A 7,894-nucleotide genomic window follows, 5' to 3' on the forward strand; every position below is an offset into this window, starting at 1 on the left:
GGAGAAGTCAAATCCTACATTGACTTTTTCTGACAAATGTACTCCAAAAAACATCACAGAATCTCGGGAAACTCGGCAGTAATGAGTCTTAGTCATAACCAATGCATAATTAACTGAAGTAAATAAGCAGAAGCTAAGGCCTATGGGATTTATAATGTTGCAACTGTCAGCTCAGCAGAATTTACAAGAAACTCAGCAACTCAACTTTCCTGTGTCCTTCCAGTTTCACTGACCTCCTGACTATAGTAAGGCCAAATTTAGAGTTTCCTGAAGGAAGAACACAGCAAAGCTTAAGAAACTGGACAGCAGGTGACTACATGGAATGGAAACAAAAACCACAGTTCATTCTCAAAAGGGTAAAGGGGAGAGTTCTGCAAATAAACAGTGGGGTCACATGCCCCAGCAGAAGAGCCAGCAAAACCTCACCTGCCAGACTCCAACGCAAACAACATGAATAGACAAGAACTTTCCATCATTTTCAGATGGAAATCAAATCCTTTAATGGGAAACTGATGTCCTAGCAGAAGTACTCACAGAGTTCCTAATTACTTGAAATTGTTAGTACTGCAGGAATATTAACCTTTTGCTTTGCGTGCTGAAATTAAGCATCTCCTTCAGTGAATTTCAGAGTTCATTATTTCAGCAATGCTAACTTGCATACACTTTATAGCCATACCTATCAAGCAAAACCAATTGTGTTGAAAATATGATTACCAGGACAGTGTCTCCAATTCTCTTATCTTTTTTAACTTTGATATATATACTATTATACGGCACAGTGGTCCTGACTGCGTTGAGGAATATTACATGGCTTTTTCTTTCAAATATTTGTCAAGAAAACCACATGGTAATTCCTGAATATCCACTGAAAACACGTCACAGAAATAACACAAATAAATCCTTAGAATAGTAACCACTTCCCATTTTCTCCCAACCACACAGTCCTAATTCCTCTTTCAGTGCTAAAACAACCATTTAAAGGATTCAAGCCTTTCATTTGGGACAGAGCCACCACAGGCATATCAATTGCTGGATGCCATTCATTAGCTGACTATTCCATAAACAATTCCAATCACTTCGCTTCACGTATGGAAGCCATACATTGATACAGGTATCTCTTTTTGAAGAAGCTGCTTTTCTGTCATTTTTTTAAAAAAATATGAACACAGAATTAAGTAAGACATGTCATATCTGAGATGTTCTCATTGAAATTTAGTTCCTTTTCACTCCTGATGACAACAGAAACTAATAGCAAATGCTCTCTGTTTTGCTTGAAGGATAGTACCAATACACATACTTTGAACAATTGCATTCAGGACTGGATGTATTTTATATTTACAGTATTACTGCACGCTGCCTTTCACTACATCTTAAACTACTATTGTGTAAGAACTCTGATTTGACTCTAACTCCTACAGCTAAATCTATAAAAACATTTGTAGACATCAGCTGGAAAAAAAAGAAAAAAAATCTTCCCAACAACAGTCAGGTGCCTCCTGGTGGAACATTATCCAGTATCACAAAGTTGTTGCTATTCGTCCTGAAAATAGTTTTCAAGATTTCTTAATTTGCCATTAGAAATATGCACCTATCATTTAGGACTTAAACAAGCCAATTGTTTTTAAAAAGGGAAGAAATAATAATGATTACTGCCAGCTTTCTATTTAAAAATCATGCAAAGAAAAACTTTTGTATTAGTAACAGCAAGCCTTTGATACTGGCTATGTGATTCAGGTGCTTAAACACAGACCTCCAGTGCTGTTTTGGGTGCTCATGCTAACTATAAGCTACTTGGCTTACGATATGGCAACAATTAGTGTTAAGTAACACAACAGAAAACTCTTCTGCCCGCATCCTGTCCTCACTTCCCCACAAATAACCGAGAAGAGCTGCTGTTGCTGTGTGATTTAAGACTCTTAGAACACAAACTGCCTAAAGCTGAGGGATGTGTCCTTTGAAAGGAACGCAACAGTTGGGAGTGGAAAAGCAATCAGATAAACGTTAAGACATCATTGGCCAAGAGACTCATAAGAGACGAGACCAAGAGAACGAACCTGGAGACACTCTGACTTGTAGCCAGAACTGAATTGTGCAGTCTGTCATCACCAGGTTCTAAAAACTCTCGGGAAAGAGATCCTGTTCAGAGTCATGATGCTGTTGCACAACTGGTTAGTTGTGCACATATTCCTTGAGCCTGTATGTCTATAAACACGCACAAATCTCCAGTAAAGCACGCATATTAGCAACCAAGACAAAGGCTTTCCCTTTCCTAACTGCCCTGCTACCTATACTTAGATTTATCCTGCCCACCGTATTGTTTTTTCTTCTCCCCGCCCCCTCCCTTTTCTCCTCTTTTTTAACTGCAGAAGAATGTAGGCCTTCAGTAAACCGTATCCTGTATTTAACAGCTCCATACTGACAACTCAGATGCCCTGAAGCACTTTCAGTGAGTGTCCTTCACACAAGATTCCGAACATCCCACATTGCTATCAAACCACCTGCTCTAAGCCTATTAGTTTTTTAAATTCATTTTTAAACCTGATTTAAGTTTTTGTTGGCAAGTTCTGGATTCTTTCCTCAAAAAAGTTTTTAAAACATTAATTCCATTTGTCTTCTTTTACATCCTAGAAACACCGCAAATCCAAATTCAGCATTTGTTTTGCAACTGCATGCTGAGCAAACACTACTTCAAGAAAATCTGGAGTGAAATGCAATACTGACAGAAGAAATTCTAAGCCTCAATATTTCATGTCACCTTAACAACATACATGGTATCTTACATCTCTAACTCCATGCAAGTCATAGAACCCAATGTTCTGCACTTGTAATAAACTAGATATTTACATCCTTTCTTCCCTGCAGACTATACAGACCAAAGCCAGAACCTCAAAATTAGCCTTCTTTAAATGCAACTTCTAAGCAGTGGGTTCCAAGTCTTTTTCTGCCACAAGACAGCACTCTAACCAGAGAAGTTTACCCCGCTCTGTACTCACCTCTCCACTCTAGAACTCCCCCACATGAGAACACACCAGAATCAGTAGCCTGAGAGTTACCATGGTGACTCCTGATGTCACCTCCAAACTATTTTAGGGCTATGGTGTTTGGGGGGGGTTGTCTTTTTTTTTTTTTTTTTTAAACTGCTCTATGATGACTTCTAAACTAGTGTTTTCTCCTCACGGTGAAGGAAAACTTAAATTTCTGTGCTTCAATTTAAAGGACTGAAAATTTGGAGAAACATGTCACATACCAATTGCAGTCACAACATACAAGCGTTGGACACCACAGCTGCTCTCTAGCTACAACTTCCAATACTTCTTGCTTTCAGAAATAAGTTTCTTTGCACTATCTGCCATTTTCAAAGACACGTTTACTTTCAGTTTACTTTTACTTCACTTCTTACTTTCAAGGTTTCCAATAAGATTCCAATCAGAAGGACATTTAACAAGAATCCACATACATATTCATCAGGATTTCAAGCTCCTTGGGTTTAGTTAACATCACTGCCAACTTTGCAGTAGCAACGCTAACGCAGAAACATGAAGTTGGCATGATGTATCAAATCAAAATGGACAGAGGACTAACACTACTGTTCTGAATGGCTGCCAGCTAATCTTTCACTCCTGCAAAAAAACTGTATTCAGCATCCTAAGCTGCTACAAATTCTATCCTTTCTTCAAGGCCCAGAAGTCCAGCCCAATTTTCTTAAATAACATAGCAGCAGCAACTGCTTTAAGAGCTTGCATTAAGCAAGCCCGAAGGCTCTCATTAACAACCAGTACACACAAAAAAGTCCCAAAGGAACTGGAGCACAGTAGTTATTTCCTGATGTTTTAATGTAATTATGCCCCTAATATTTAATATAAACTACTTGACTTTACTCCGTAAAACTCCCTAAAAGAAAGAAGTGGAACAATGTGGTCACACACTTCCACAAAGCAGATACATGAAAAGAATTCTCCATCCAAAAAATCCACACTCTTGTTGGCTGGAGAAGATGAAACATGAAGATCAACTTCTGACCCTACTGGAAGGTTCGTGGAGTGCCTTAGGCCAGTCACATACCTGATTATTCATTTGCAAAACAAGATGGCACTTATATTCTTCCCACTTTTGCTTTAAGGAATTTACATTCTAAAAAGGCAAAATAAATGAGATAATATTCAGTGATGTTTGCATTCAAGAGTGCCAAGTGCTGTAGACTTCAAGGCACTTTTCTTAACAGAGAGCTAATTAATGATCAGCTACAGAGCATCACTGTCAGTTCACCAGGGTAAAACAACAAATCTCTGTGATATTCCTGCTGAAAATGGGAAGAAAGCAGGACATGATAAGAACAGGTACATGTAAAGACGCTTCTCATGCAGAAACAGTAACTATATTCTCAGGTGTTTTGCACCATGTACTGAAGACTGGATGAGCATTCCCATACTGCCTAACTATTTCAGAATTGCTTTTCATTTATTTGTTTTGGGGAAATCTTAAAACTCGTGGCATAAACCTTCCTGGAACACTGCACTGAAAAAGTATCTTGCCAATAATGAGTTTTGGGAGCATCTTTGGGAAAAAACCACCTGCATCTGCATTACTAACCATGTCTTGCAGTAGGAACTTCAAATTTGATCTCTGTGCTACTCTTTTGTCTTTCAAGTTTGCCTAAAAAAAAAAAAAAGAAAAAAAAATCACAGGCAACATGCTCTTTAGAGACTTCCACCTGCTCTGGTATCATGCCTAAGCCTACCTTTAGCTTCAGAATACACACTTATCACAAAGCAACTGCACTTCAAGTTTACAGAAACACAGCCAAGTGACTGCTCTGGTACAGCCCAGCACGGGCACGGAGAACTATAATACATGTCTGGCAGTCAGGTTCTATTGTTAACCTCCTACTAGGCAGGAGCCTCTTCAAAAGGAGCTGCTGCAGTCTGGGGCAGTCACTGACAGGCAAACACAAGACTGCAACAAAAACCATCAAACTGCCAAGATTAGGACTATAAAGATGACAAGACTTCATAAATTGATAAACAGAGTACTGCAAAATTGAAATTGGCTGGTCAAAAACCACAACAAGTCACAACACAAAGTCTGAGACTGGATAAAGAAAACACAGAAAGAAAGCCAATTAGGAAAGGCAGAAAAATTTTTACAAGATTTTTTTGGAGTGAAGATCGGAGGTTATGCAGGGAAGAAACCTAATCCTGCACAGACCCAGTAATAACATTTGGCCATCCAGGGCTGTCCGGTATTACGTACTTTTTTCTGTTTCTGTGATTTCATTATATTCTCCTCACTGCAGACCTCCCAACAACATCTAATTGTTTTTCCTTGCATTTCTGAGGGATGCTGACTGTTGTAAAGAACGTCTGGCTAAATGTCCATCTCCAAAGCCCTCATTGTGGCTCTCTGACCTCACTCACGTACTTCTTACATTCCTATCATTATAATATTCACCCAAAGTCAGTTAAAATACCAATAGATCTTTCACATATTTGTCCACCTACATATCCAAAATATTTTTCAAACTTTCCCAACAAATCAGGCAGGAGTTCTACAGAAGACAGCTCCATTTATCCAAGCCTGATTCCTTCCAGAGATGGTCTGCCCAGTGGCCAGAGTAAGGTAAGGGTCCTGTGGAAGAAAAAAAATGTATCACACATATTATGATTCATTTGCAAGAATAATGAATTATGGTTACAAAGGCATTCTCACAATACACTCTTGTAATTTACTAACTTTAAGCATAAGATGTTTTGCATCTTGCATATTAAAGGCATTCTCTGTAACACAGAGGGCATATGGTCAAGAGGGACTGGGTATCTCCATTAACTCACTGAAGTGCTGACTATCCTTACCCGTGTCTCTTTTTTGTGCGTGTGTCTCATGCACAAAAAACTACTACTTCTTTGCTAAAGTCTGCAGTTCAGCTGTGCTTGACTTTTACTTGACTGGAGTAAAAAACACTCACTAGGAGAACAGTAGCTACGCGGGCACAGGTAAGTACTGCAAGGACACAAGGATTCTCAACACACTGCAGCAGTTCAGCACTTCAATCTCTTCTTTCACAGACCCTGAGGATGTTCTCCTTCGTCTCCCATCAAGAAAAATGAACACACATACACACACCCCTCCTTCCACCATACGAGGTTTTTCGTTTTTCCCTTTAGCTGTCAAAGACGACAGATCTTTACAAAGCAGGCCCAGGCTGCTGACTGCGTATCAAATAAATGCCAAGATTCCTTCCCCCTCCACCCTCCCTTCCCCTTCCTCCAACTCCACTGCGAGCCGCTGACAACAGCCGAGGCACGGGGGAGGAGGGCGACGACGGAGGAAAGTCAAGAGCTGCACAAGCACAGAAGAAGGCGGCCCGAGGTTTCGGGCCGAAGAGGAATCACATCAGCCAGAGACCGCGGCTCAGCTACAGGCAGACGTGACCCCGGGACGCCTCCCCCGAAAAGATAACAACAAAGAAAACAGGGAGAGGAGGAGGTGGCTGCCCCGCAGCGAGTTCCAGCTCCTCCCCTTACGCTGCTCCCAGCCAAAAGAGAGACCACAATGTAAACAGAGACAAAATGTGCGTTTATGGCAAAGCGGGGGGCACGGTCAGCCCTCCCCTGCCCCCCGGGCAAGGCTCACCGGCTCCTGCCGCCGCCCCCCCACCGCGGCTTACGGGGCGAAAAGCGAAGTTATCGCGCGTTTCACAGGCTTGATTTATGTAAACAAAGTAATTTCCCCTCGCTGCTGCCACACCACCTCCTCTCCTTAAAGAGAAGGTACCCTTTCTTAGCCCATAGGTTTTTCTTCAAACAAAACAAGATATTGTCTCACACTCCCTTTTGCCTCCTCCAAAGGGGGAGGACGCAGCTTCCTCAACATCCTGAGGTTACAAGGACTCGGGGAGGGGGCAAGCTCCCGTTCTCACCGCATGTCCTCAGAAGCAACCCCCCCTCGCCCCCCCCCAGGCGCCACGGGGCGGGGGCAGGCCGCACAGCCGCCGCGGGGGCCGAGCGCTGCCCTCGCCTTGCCTCTGCCCCCCTTCCAGCCCGCATCTCAAGGCTGGAACCTTCTCTCTCGTCCCCGTCCCCTCACACCTGGCCCGGGCCAGCGGCAGCCGCACCAACCGCCTCTCCTCCCAGCCCTTCTTGGGCCACAGAGGATTTATTACGCAGGCGGCGAAAAGGACGCGGGGGGTGGATGGGGCAGCGGGATGCCGAGGGCGTACGCACACTCTCCCCGTCCTGTCCCTCCCCACACCGCAGCCGCGAGCGGCAGCAAAGCCCTCACCCCGTCCCGGCTGCGCGAAAACAACCTTCCCCCCCGGCGCCTCAGAAGGGCACGCGCCTGCGTGCGGTGCCAACGGACAATGGGAACCGGAGCGCCCGGGGGCGGGGGAGGGGGGGCGAGAGCAGGGTGGGGGGTCGGTAGGCCCCGATCCCACGCCGCCACCCCCCGCCGCAACTCCCCGTCCCAGTTGTCCGACGGCGGCCCCTACGCCGCAGCCGGGGAGCGCTGCTCTTACCCACCCTCCCCTCCCCGCAGGATACTCACCCGTTCCGCAGCGGGCGCCGGACCCTGAGCGGGGCGGCAGCGGCGGCGAGACCCGCTTCGGGGGGGGGGGGGGAGTGGGGGGGGGAGGGAGGATGTAGGCAGGAGAGCGCTGCCGTCGTCCGCGCGGAGCGCAGCAGGGGCGATCGCTGAGGGAGGGGGGAGCCGGCGCAAGCGGAGGTCGGCCTGCCCCCAGAGCCGCCCTGCCCCGGCCCGCACGCCGGACGGGTCGGCAGGTCTCCGCGGTCCGTGTCGGTGCGAGAGAGCGCGGAGGGGAGGGGAGGAGGGGCTCCAACAGCTGAGAGGATGTAAACAGAAGGTCACGTGACCCTGCCTCCGCCGGCGGCGAACCTCC

At 45.2% G+C, this 7,894-nt stretch overlaps 1 protein-coding gene across 8 annotated transcripts in view; it reads right to left on the bottom strand.

Annotated features, from left to right (window-relative positions):
- The window catches only part of PCMTD1 (protein-L-isoaspartate (D-aspartate) O-methyltransferase domain containing 1), a 48,562-nt gene extending 40,701 nt beyond the window's left edge, over positions 1–7,861 (bottom strand). The window contains exons 1-3 of one of the 8 annotated variants that reach the window (XM_075085011.1): positions 7,543–7,793; positions 5,499–5,625; positions 4,591–4,653 (exon numbers count right to left, since the gene is read on the bottom strand). The gene's annotated coding sequence lies outside the window, so the exon portion shown is untranslated. Of the gene's footprint in view, positions 1–4,590; positions 4,654–5,498; positions 5,626–7,542 lie in introns of all 8 variants that reach the window. The other 7 variants (XM_075085010.1, XM_075085006.1, XM_075085012.1 and 4 more) reach the window with 7 other exon arrangements.
- Positions 7,862–7,894: the final 33 nt, after the last annotated feature.

Source organism: Phalacrocorax aristotelis, chromosome 2 (genome assembly GCF_949628215.1).
Source record: "Phalacrocorax aristotelis chromosome 2, bGulAri2.1, whole genome shotgun sequence".
Taxonomy (NCBI): Eukaryota; Metazoa; Chordata; class Aves; order Suliformes; family Phalacrocoracidae; genus Phalacrocorax; species Phalacrocorax aristotelis.